This window comes from Haliaeetus albicilla, chromosome 5, assembly GCF_947461875.1.
Source record: "Haliaeetus albicilla chromosome 5, bHalAlb1.1, whole genome shotgun sequence".
NCBI classification, from domain to species: Eukaryota; Metazoa; Chordata; class Aves; order Accipitriformes; family Accipitridae; genus Haliaeetus; species Haliaeetus albicilla.
In genome coordinates this window covers 19,290,190-19,303,014 of record NC_091487.1, presented here as the reverse complement: position 1 = coordinate 19,303,014, position 12,825 = coordinate 19,290,190, and positions in this window count along the sequence as shown.

Here is a 12,825-nt window from a genome sequence, read left to right as displayed (position 1 = left end):
TGTGTGGGTATTATTGAAACATCACTGAGTAGGAACGTAATGTATTACATTGATTAAATAGATACTGTGTCTGTGTCCTTATAATGTAATTTTTGTACAGCACTGTGAACAAAGCAGCACATTAGGACAAATATATCCTTTTGTTGGCACTAGGTTTACAGCAACAAAATACAGTCCATTGTGTCTGTTGAAAAAGAGCTAAGATAACACAGCTTTTTTTCTCTCTCCTTGTAAGGATGAGAGATAAGGGAAGAAGAGTGAAGGTCATTCCACTTCTCATAGATTTCCTATGAATTTGTGACTTACCTGTTTTTACTTTTTCATTTTTGCCTCTGTTCATGCAACTTTTCAAACTTTCATGGTCCCTGAGAAAAGGCTCTGCAGAATGGGTTCAGTACCTCTTGTGCATCTCTGTATTCTTAATGTAAACCCATGAGGATGATTTATGTCTCTGGAACAGATGTTCCCACTATCAGGGCACTGCTTGTTTCCTCCACTAGACTGATTAGGTTTATCTAATATCTGTGGGTTTTATTTGGTTGGTTGGGTGGGTGGGTTTTTTCGGCAGAGTTTCTTTTGACCCAGATGGGGTCACCAACCCAGTTCACCACATTGCTCTGCTGCCAACTACCTACCTGCGATGGCGTGGGTGGGGAGAAGAGGAGGTGGAGATGTCTGATTACATTGCTTTAGCTGCCAGGAAAAAACGGCCATAGGAACAAAGCCAAAACCACCTCCTGAAGTACCCTGTTTCTTTTTCTTACTTAGAGAGGGACACAAGAACTTCAGAGCCCCTAAATTAAGCAGTTTAGTTAGGTGGAAGAGAATAGGCATTTCCACAGTTACATACAAATTTTAGCTGTTGATTCACCCTTCAGAGATGCCTGCATTACTGCTGTGACTGCGGAAGGACACTTTGGTGAGGTGCCTGGTGCCAGGGGGTACCACTGTGTCCACAGTGGTGGCTCCCAGCTGGCCCAGGGGCATTGTATCCGAGGTGGGACTGCTGCTACAGATACTGAATTCAGTGAAATCTTCACAAAATCCCATGTTGATCTATTCCTGCTTCCCAGCCACATACTGATAGCATTAAACTGCATTTTCCCTCCTTTCCATATTTTCCTTACTTTTTCTTTTGTAATGCAGAGCGGCAGTCTACAAGGATGATTTCATTGGTTTTATTGTTTACAGGTTCTGTTAATTTTTAACCTGCTTGCCGCTGTGACTTGTTTGGTGTGGCTTGGGTTTTGCAAACTTCTCTTAAATCTCAGCTGTGACACACTGAAAAGGTGCTTTTGCTGTGTTACTGTGTGGCAAGCAGAGTAAACAAATGTCTTGGAGAAACTCTATGTTTCTAATGGAAACAACAGGTAGAAAAGACCTGTCTCTGTATTATTCTCTCCATTCAACTGTCCTCATAGTTGGTACTGGATGCCTCTTTCCAGTGTGTATCTTATTTTGAACCACGTCCAAGTGAGAACCTGGTTGTTCTCTCAATGATGAGACTTCCCTTATTTTCTTTCATGTTGAATGCATTATTACTGGAAATAAATTTTACTCTTTGTCTCAAGATGCATATCCCAAAGATCTTTATTTCCTGCTCCAAAACCATAAGCCGTGGCTTTGGGCAGTCAGCCTGTATAAAGCATAGTTTTAGCAGTTTTATTGTTCCCCACAGATTACGAGCTCTCTGAAGTCTCTCTGAACTCCTGAATCTCCTCCTACTATTAACACTGTGACCAAAGCTGGGCTCTGGAGTCTAAGGGGTCACCCAGGAATCCTTATCATTATGATATATTGCATTTATCTTATCTCCTTCTTTGATGACTGCTGAACAATAATTTTAAAGCTTTCTTCCCCTAACAGCAGGCAAGATTTTCATCTGAAGTTGAGTCTCTCCAAAATAAATCCAAGATAAAGTAATCGACAGAATGAGGGAATGGAGTATTGAGGAGCAAATATGGGGGGCACAGGAGGTTTCTGAGTAATTTTTTTTCCCCTTGTCATTATACCAAAAAGCACTATTGCAATCAGTGAAATTAATTCTTGACTTCTTTTCTAATTAAACCACGAGTTCAGAGGGTGGCTTTAAATGAATCTCTTAGAGTGGTAATTCACAGGTGGTAGTAGATTCAGGGTGAATTTTAAATGATGGTTTGAGAAACTTGACTCCTGTTGCAGAAAAGTTGAGTTCCTAAACTGTGAAGTGTCCAAAATATGGACTCATATCTATGTCTGATTTTATGAAATGAGACTAACATTCTTTACCATGTTTGTAAAATACTTTGGATCAAGGCTGCCATGGGTGTGCCAAGTATTAAATTAGACTTATTTAGGTAACCCTTCTCCTCCTTAAACTTCTTCCCCTCCCTCTAGTTTTGGGCACCTTGTAGCTACCAGTGACCCAGCTAGGATCTGCCATGTGGATTGCATGGTGAGCTCTGAGAAACACCGAGCGTAGACACTGTTTGGAAGTTAGCCAAATTGCCAAGCTCAGATGATTTATAAAAAGTTAGGGGTTTATGTCCTTTTTTTTTTTTAATTTTTCCTTTCAGAATGATCAGATCCTTTTGGAGCATGAGAAACAAAAACTGCAGCACTAGTTAATCTCATGAAAACTTCCCTTTGGCGATGCCTTCCTGTAAGTAAAACATAGTCCCCCAAAACTGCTTTCCAGAAGGAAAATGTTCTCAGATGGCCAAGGAGATAATATAAAAAAATGTTTTTTGGAAACATTTGCAGGCAAAAAACCTCAGAGTATCTCCTTGCTGCTCTGGTTGCTAGACACTTCCAGTGTGTGTGGAAGGAGGGCAAAATCCAGTTTTGCCCATGCCAGTCCCAGCCACCCTCAGCCTACGCCCACAGCAGAACCCGGGCCCATTTTTAGGCCGGGTGTAACATGTCCCCAGCTGGCACGGCTGTGCTGAGGGCCACAGTTTGCTCTCTGCCTTCTGTACGGATGGGCACGTCAGGGAGTGTGAAGTGAGCCACGTGCACCCTACAGGGATGGAGGAGGCATGAGGCTAAAGTGGAAGGGATGACAGAAAACTGCTCAGAAATCAAAAGAAGTTCTGTATGTTAGGAATCTAATTTGTTAGATTTTACTTTTCATTCAAAAATGGGCTCCTTCCTGACTAGAAAATTATCTATTTGAAGTCTAAATGACTTTGAGATTAAACAAAAAATTAGATTTCTGGATTTTAAAATTCCATTTTAATTGAATGTTGCAGCCCTTTGGAATTTAAAGAAACTGAAACTCTCTGAAGCCAAATGCCAGACATATTATTTGAAATTTGATGACGAATTTGTCCTTAAGTTTATCCAATTATATTAAGAGGTCTTTCTGTTACAAAGCATTAAAAAGCACTACTAAGGCCAGAGAGGTGCTAGCAAAATCTTTTTTCTGTCATGTGGAGCCCTGTACAGAATTGCGTGGGCTTAAATAAAATGTATCTTGATAGTTTACCTTAAAACTCTCTGTCCTTTTCCTCAGTTCAGCTGAATCCTATGAAATAGATACGCAGCTTGGAGAAGTTCTTCACACCCCCACAAATGCTAAAAATGGCCCTGATACAACATGTATTTATGTAACAAAATCATCTGCATTAATATCTTCCTTTCCTTTCTGCAAGAAGCACAGGAGGGACCCAGGCTGACACATTTGCATGCAGCCCCTTCCATTTTTCTCCTTGCATTTGGGGCAGCAGGGACAAGCCGTGTTTTCCTTTAAAAAACAGGCCACTGAATAAGCAGGAATATGACGTGACTATTAATAGGGTGTTCAGCTGCAAAACCATAGCCCAAGCTTTTGGGCTTTCTCCCTTTGAATATTCAGTACCCTGTTATGGATCAAAATTGCTTGGTAACAAGAGTTCTGGTCACTGTTGTTATCCTGATCTTCCAAAACAAAGAGGGCATTAAAAACAAAACATTTCCTCTACTTTCATCAAAAAGCCAAAAGACTGGCTGGCTGATGGGATCAAGCGTGATTATCGAGCCTTTAACCTCTTATTCACATCTGGCAGAACGAAGAGAAAAATGTCCCCACTCGGCAGCCGTTTGCTGTCCCATTTGTCCCCATCATGTTCAGGCGGACTTCTGCTCTTCAGATGACAGCCCATGCCCAGGCACCTGGGCAGGTCTGCAGCCTGAGACGAGGGCTCGGGCGCTGCGTGAACGAAGGGCAGGGCTTTCTCTCGGCCTCCCGGGGCTGGCTCCCTGGGGTGACATGGGGGCACGCTCTCAGGACGGGGAAGAAGAGTGAATTACAGCCACTGCTGCTGCCGCTGATAGGGTCGGGGAAAGGCTTGGTAACCCTGCCGTGTCTAGCATCACCAACATACCTGGGAAAACCAGCAGCCAAGAAGCCTCCTTGTTTTTCATACGGAGATTTATGTACCGGCTCTGCCGTTCCCCTATGGATACTGACAGCCAAAGGAGCCGCAGCCCTTCCTTGCACCCTGGCTCGCTGGGATGGCTCCCAGCTGCCAGCCGGCTCCCTGGTGGGGCGTGTTATTCCCAAGGGGCTGTCCTGAAGGACGACCTCCTAAGCCTGTTAAACCAATGCTCACCGCCCAAACCTGCTGCCTGTTGTGGAAATGAATTCTGACCAGCAACGAGAATCAAACCAATATTCTCAGGAGCAGCTGTAAACTCGATAAGCTCCCTGTCCTCCTTTCTCTCCCCCCGCCCCATCCCTCCCTTTGGTGTTGAAATGAAAGCAGAGACACGCTGAGAGAAGCAGTGCAGCGCTCTGTTTGCAGGATAATATGCAGACCACATGTATGTATTAAAGGCTGTATGGAGTTATAATGAGCCAGGAGCATTTAAATGCAAGCCAAGGGGAATTTGCTATTCTGTGTGGGCAGATTTCAATTGTAAGGTTGGCAGCTCTGGTATCCTGTTCTCTAATGCCATGGGATGAGAAAAAATAGGCTTTTCTTTCAGAGCAGTTGATTATTGAATCCACACCAGCTGTTCACCCTAATCCAAGCTTTCTGTGCTCGCTCCTTGTAATAGAGGCATCCCTCATCTGTCCATCTATCCATCCATCTCCCCGTTCTCATTTTCATGGCTCTTTTGTAATCTTTCAGAAAGGTGGTTAGCAGATATCAGCCTTCTAAAGCGACGTAAGCATCAGCACCAAGCAAGGGCTATAACTAATTAATGAGAGAAGAAAGGCACCCCCAGCCATATATTGAAACTCAAATTATATTTCACATCCACTGCAAGAAGGGAAAAAAGCCATCATGAATCAGAAGGCAGAGAACCATTTCTTAACAGTGACACCTGACTCTGTGCCCAGCAAACCGTGTGGGATCAGAGCTGGAGCGAGTCCTGAGCTGGCGCAGAGCGGCGGCTGTCCCTCCCACCCCACCGCGAGCTGAGGGACCTGCACCAAGGCATGCAGCAGCAGTAAAGGAAATTTATCCTTTTTTTTCTTTTTTTTTCTTTTTTTTCTTTTTTTTTTTTTCATAATAAAGGGGGAGGAAGGGGTGAGATAAGAAGTGAGTTCCTTCTGGGTGCTTCTCGCTCAGCCTGCAATGTTATGTAAGGCTGGCACAGCTAATGCCTGCTCTGCTTCGCCATCAGCCTGGCTGTTTCATCCCCACTACACAATTATTTCATTAGTCGCTCCTACTAGACATCACAGTGCTATTGCGATTAGTGACATTTATTAGGATAGGGCTAAAATAAAATTAGCAAGCACAGGGGCCCAGTTGCACAAGGGACTGGGTGAACATGGCTCCAGGTGGTCCCTGCCCCAGACACATTCAGATCTCCTGCAGGAGAAGGACAAGGGGGTGACACACAGAAGCCAAAAGAGGGGTGTGAATGCAGCAGGAGAAATGCCGTTTCCATGAAGAGCTTTGGCAGGGGAGGGTGAGTTTATGTGGGAATGTGCTGACTGGGAATAAAAAGCAGCAGGAGAAAGGACACTGTAGGGGAAAGTAGGGTAGAGGAAAAGGTAAAACAGTATGTGACAAGCTGAAGAACAGAGGTTGATGGTGGGGAAAAAAGACGCGTTTGCTCAAAAAGGCAGCCAGCACAGCAGATCCTCCCTGTCTGTGTGTCACCTGCATGTTTTGTCTGCTGCTGGTGCTGCACATTTTGGCCCTCTGTCCAATTCCCTCGCAGTGTTTCTCTGTCTGAAAGGTGCTTCCTTCCCTGCTTGCCATGTCCTCCTGGGCTCGGAGGATTATCCCACGCTTTGTGAAAGGGCAGCCTGTAGCCTGTTCTCTGGAAATCTTGGCTGAGTTGCAGAGACTGAGTGTAATGCCAGAACCACGCAAACTGAAAAGCTGCATTAGCACTAAAAATTGTATTTCAGGTTTGGAAAGCACAGATCTGGGATGCTCTGGGCCATGATGGGGAAAGTGGATTGTATGACCCGAGAAGGGACAGATGGACAGGCATGTACAATTGCATTCCTGTGTGTTACAGGCACACGGATGGAAAAAGGAAACTTTGAAGTGACTACTTGATTTCCACAAGCTGGAGATGCCAAACGGTGTGTGTGACTTAGCTAACAATTTAAATCAGTATATCTGGACAATTTACAAATAAATCTCCATAAAGAATTGGCTTGGCAATTCATTAGCTGACAGATGTTAATATAAAAAGAGGGCTGAATGTGATTCCTGGGTGAGTAGAGAGGGGAATAATAACTTGCAGTAATGTGATTTCTCCTTTGCAAATGACATTGGTGACGCTTCCAGTGAACTACTGGATAATGCTTGAGTGTCCACATTTTCAGCAGAATATTGAAAAAAAGATGCAGTTGGAGAAAAGAGTTCCAAAAAGGCTTTGAGAATATTAGACTTATAATTTGAGATACTACTTTCTAGTAAAAGACTCAGAGTGCTTAACCTGATACGTTATATCAAAAAGAAAATTGAGAAGTGGCTTGATTACAGTGCAAGTACCTTCGTGATGAGAAAATACCAGATATTAAAGAACTCTTTAATTTAGTGGAGAAAAGCATAACAAGAAAAAATAGTTGCAAACTAAAGCTGACCAGACAAACTTAAATGAGAAATTAGGCATGATTTGTTTTTTAACAGTAGGAATGATTTCTGACTGAACAGATTTTAAGTGCCAAATGTCTCACCTCTGGATGTGTCAGATAAGTACTAAACTCCTTTCTGAAAGGTTCAGTCAAACACGCATTTTTTTGTGATTCACTGCAGATGATATTGGCTGAAAGTTGATGGTTTGTGATATAATTTGGTGGTCTTTTTTTTGCCTAGAACTCCACAAACAACTTATGTATCCACAAAAGCTCAAGGTTTTTTACTCTACCCACTTTATCTGATCACTTCCTTCTTTACCAGCTTATAGGTAGAAAGTTGATGGATCCGTACACATTTGCATAGCAGTTAGCCCAAATCCTGAATATCCTCCAATTCACATGCTAAATAACCATAACTAAAACACTTCCAGCCTCAGTTTCAATCAAGACTGACTTCCAAGGGTATTTTTTTGGGCTGACAGCAATAGGAAGGCAGATATGAAGGTTATATGAGTTAGATGAAAACTGGACAGAAGTGTTAATTTGACAAAGTGGAAAGCTGCTTAAATCTGGCACTCAGCAGGTGCCTAAAATGGTTAAAATTGACACAGAGTTCTTTGGAAGTGCTGTCAGAGGGTGGCTGATAGGGTGCTGGGAACTGCTTGGTGTAGAATAGACGCCGTCTGGACTCTTCTGGATTAAACAAGTATTACATGAAGTCTGCAATCATGACTGGATTCAGTAATTCAGTCGCTTCTAGTCATATGGTCCTAAAACATCCGCCGCCGGGCTGTGCTGGTATGCACCAGCAGGAGCTCTAATCCAAACACCACAAACACGTTCGTTTGGACCAGCGCGTCTCCCATTGCTGTGGGTACTCCCTGAGCAGTCTAACAAGGGAGCTGGTTGGCATGAACCTTGGTGTCAACAACAAATAAGGGCAAACATGTCCCATATTTAGAGCCAGGGAGTTTACTAGTCACAGTACTTTATAGGACTGCTGAAAATGAACTGCAGCTGCCAGGCTGTTTGTCTCAGCAACTTCTACCACCCCATGGGTCCTGTCAAAAAAAAAAGGAAAGAACATCCCATTCGAGCAAAAGCCTGGTACAAAGCCTGCCCAAACGTGAATCAATGCAGAGCCCTTTAAACACTGTGGCCCAGCACCACTTGTGGCAAATTTACCCCACGATGAATCAGTGCTAAAATTGTCACATCTCAGAAGCCTGTCTTTCTGTGCACAGCCTGCTCCTTTCTCACGCTTTCAAATGCACAGCCGGCCCGTTTTGTACACAGCTGCCATGGTGTGATTTGCTTTGTGTTTATGCCTCAAGCTTTGCCTCTCTGTTTCCGTGTCCGCAGCCTCAGTCTATTTTGTGTCATCCGAGCTGGAACGCGTGCAAGAGAAACATCCCCTTCAGCCACGCGTGAGGGCATCGGGGCTGCAGTGACACTGTAGAATTGTTCCTAATTTCTCTGATTGACTCCGGGTGCTGTTGTGGGAGGAGGGGCTGTCCTCGTACTTGCCACCCCGTCTATTCCCGCACAGCACCCCATCAAGCGTGGCTGGGCCATGGGTCCCGGGGTGCTGGTCTCTGGCAGCTCTGCCGCTGCGTCCTGTCCATCATCCGGGGAAGGTGCTGATGCAGCGTGGCAGGGGACAGACAGCCTGACAGACACAATGTGGCACCCGGCCCCAGCACCCCGCAGCTCCCGGCTGTCTTTGCACAGGCGTCACAGGTTCGGATACAAGCCCGGAGCTGCAGTGCGGACCCTGTGTGGGTAATGTGGGTGTAAATTGGAGCAGCAGTTTTGAAGTGGGTGATGCGGCATTGGTGTGGAGTGGCGGTACGGGGGCAGTGCTTTGGTTCGAGAAAAGGAGAGAGGGGGAGAAAGGGAGGGAGTGCTAAGGTAACCACAGAAACATGGTATCCTTGGATATTAGCAATGTGACCTACTTCTGGGTATTCACTCACTTTTTTAGTGCTGTTGACAAAGGAGGAGTAAGATGGAGGGCTTAAAGCTCTGGGGGGAAAAAGGGATCTTTCAATCATTTTCTAGGATTTCGGGATTATTCATTATAATATTCAGCAAATGTAAATCTTTAACAGTTTTATTCCCTTGCACATCATACTGTTTTCATTCCTGCTTTGTATACTATAGAAAGTATTTTAATAATACATTATTGAATTATAACTGACAGAGCTGTATTGTTATGTGTACAGTGTAGGTTGGAGTGACTGACTGGGGTGTCGTGCATGTATAATCTAGCTGCTGTCAGTGGCACTAATCTTGGTCTGTGTTTGATTTAGATCAGAGAGAAACCCTTGCTTACATGTGGTACCTGAGCCGGCAGGGCTCCTGGCGACCCTGCTGCAGCTCAGGAGGGATCTCCACTAATATCAGTGAAATCACACTGTTGTAAATGCAGGAAAAAACAGGCCCTGGGCTTCAGTGAGATGTGGAGAATTTATACTAGTATGTAACTGAGAGGAACTAGGTCTGTCTATTTTATGCCAGATTAAATACCTCTTTCAGACCAAAAAAAATATGACAAGGAAAATGACTGTGGAATTCACAGTCATTCCTAAACAATCAAAAGGGAGAACCTTATTGATAAACAAAAAGAAATGGGAAGACAAGAACGTTGCCTGCTTTTGAGATGTAAATGTCTATTTTAAAGAGTGGAAAATACATAATTTAGGGCTTCAACTGGACACCATTAAAGCTTTCACTTCAGTGGACCATTGTAGTCCAAAAATCTGTACCTGGTGTGTTAATAAAGACAGAAATTGAGGTTTAAATCCATAACTTTAGCTTCTGGTCTTCTTTCACTTTTGACAATTCTGTAAAAAAAAAAAAAAGTTAGTAATGAATCAGGGTTTGTCAAGGTGTTTTTAATATTTTTCTCAGCTGCGTACTTCTTGCTCCTTCCTGCATACACAGTCGCAAACATTTAGACTATGCTGGCAAATGAACCAGAAAGAAAAGAATCTGAAAGTCAATGGAGTGAAAGCGTAGCTTTCCAGTGTGACTTTTTATTAACTGCTAAGTGAAGACCACATTAGCTAACGTTACTAACATAATGTTGCCTGAATTCTATTCCAATATTGGGTATGTACACAGCTGCCTTCTCTACAAATTGAAATCCGCAGGTATTTTATAGCTGTATCTTTTGCAGAACTTGAATGTCAACAGCAGGGTACTGCCTAAAGACATAGCTTGAAGAAATCCTGCGTAGCCCTTCACCTACACCAGACATGGCTCAAGCCGTGTTGTTAATTCTCAGAGCAGTAAATGATGTGCTCAGATTTGACTATTCCACTTTATGGGTGGAAAAGCTGTACTAGATGGAGGTTAGATAATCTACCTAATGCCACACAATGATTCATTTTGCAGGATTGAGTGGAAATTCATCAATCCCCAGTCTGACAGAGCACAAGACCAGACCCTTGCCTTTCCAGGCATTAACCCCCAAATTTACACTATTTCTTTCATCTGTTCAAGAAGGATTCACAGTCAGCTGGTTTTTGCTGATGATTTAAGCATTGCCTCATGTAGACTTGCTTTGATCAGGCTTAGACTGTCTGGATTGAAATCTTAGCTCCACCGAGGTCAGGAAGTCTTACCATTGTCACCAATAGGTCATGATTAATGAAACTAAATCTCAGCCAGTTGCTCTTACCAGGAGCCTTGCCTACTCTACCCGGTACAGCCTCATATACACAGTGCTACCCTGGCAGTAAACATCATATGAACCTCTGGCCTAAACAATAGAAAATTTGGGGGATGCACTGTACCCTGCCTCCTCCTGCCTTCCCTCATCCCCACTGTCAGCACAGACATCCTGGGGAGAGCATTAAGCAGGCACAAAGAAGCAAACACGGAGGGAGGGGGAATGTGTCAGTGGGCTGTGGATAATGCTGAGCTCAATGTGCAGTTTTGCAGTGCTGTCTAATGCCTATGTCCTCAGGGAAGTAGACTTTCTTATTTTGAAAAGGGCTTGTGCAGCAGGTTCATGAAAGATTTTTCAGAAAAAGCCTGTCTCAACAACCTATTAGTAACAACAGACTTATGACAGACTCAGAGATATTTCTAAAGCTGTTAGCTTAATTTATTGTGGTTGGACTGGGTGATCTGAGGCTTTATTTTTTGAGAGGAGACCATTTTTTTTCTCTGTTATGCTCCAGATTTAGTGTTTTTCAATTAAAAATACATGACACAGATCGACTTTCTGGTCAGATTCTTAATACCCTCCCTGCACCATACTATACTTTCTCTGCTAGGGGGCCTTATTCATTGAATAGTATTTCCCACAAGCCTGTAAATTTCCTTCTGCATTTAAATAGTTACTTAGTCTTCCTTTACTCTAAAGCTTAACTTAAATGAAATGTAATTTACATAACCAGTAACCTAGAGCCTATTGCGTGTCAAATAAACAAACCTGCCATATTTTATCCTTTCCAGCTGACAAGTAGAAAGAAATATGTTGAAAGGGACGTACCCAGTTATTAAGGGGGTTTGACAGCATTTTTTTTCTTTTCTTTTTTTTTAATTTATTAAAGCGCCCTTGTCCTAAACTAGGATTTTTAAACACAAAAAGATCCTGAAACATTAGACTGTGCTATCTGGACTTTACTCTCAACAACAGGCAGAATTACAAGGCAAACGCCTTGTAGGAAGAAGCTACAAGAAAAAGGCAAAACTAATAAGAAATCCATGATGGAGCAGAGACCCAGTAAACTGGTTCTTGCATTCTGTACATGAGCAATTCCATTGACTTTAAGTAAAACATTGTAATACTAGATCTTTTAATTCTTATTCAACTGCTTGAAGTTGAAGATGTGCTTTGCTGCATGGGATTCACAGTGAACAGCGCTTTGAAAGACTGAGTTGTAGGTAGGTAGTAGAGTCTGAGCTAACAATTACCACCAAATACCTGAAGTTGTAAGGAACATTTGTGCAGCAGTAAAGCCTTATAACCTATGAAATGCACAGCTGGAGTCATGACCACCCAAGGATATTAAATATCCAAAGCAGTTTTCTAAGTTTAGCAGTTGGGTTTGGTGTACAGGTCACATTTTGAAGTGGTAATAATCTGCCTATGGCAGTTTTACCCACCTCCCTTGTATTGTATTCTGTCCCAAGCCACAGCATGGCATGCTCTTCACTGACAAAAACCTCCTGCTCTTCAGCAGAGAAGTGACAGTCTCTCAGTGGACAGTGACACTGATGTGCTGCTGTCAAGGTGACAAGAAAATATTCGTGGTGAAGAGAAACACATAGATACACGTTTTTCTTTGAAGAAGGTGGGGGTCTGCTGGGGCTTGACCCCACCTGTGAGCTCCTCATGGGCTACAAGGTCTGAAATCCTCCAGCACCAAGGACTGACAACTCTGTCCATGGCCTCCATCAGCAGTAGGCATCTCTTCCTAGAGTCTCCATGAGAAAATTAGCCCTATATTTGCAGCTTTTTACCAATGGCAGTATTAGTGGGAACACTGAGTATCCCACTGGGGAAAATCTATGAATAACATTAATAATGTAATCTTTATGAATTCAAGCATCAGCCAGAGCCTTTCAGAAGCAGTAGAAGGGACATGATACATCCTGCAGCTAACATGGCAACTTCAAAGTACATGGACAGCGTACGCACAGTGCCACTAAGTGATATAAATACTTCTCTTAGCACTCCGTGCCAGGTTCCCTGTTGATACAAGCTGTTCACAAGAGATTCAGGCTAAACCTATCCATAGACAGAAGGAACCCAAAAGGGTAGGGTTTTTAAGATGGAAAGTATATGAAGTCTACAA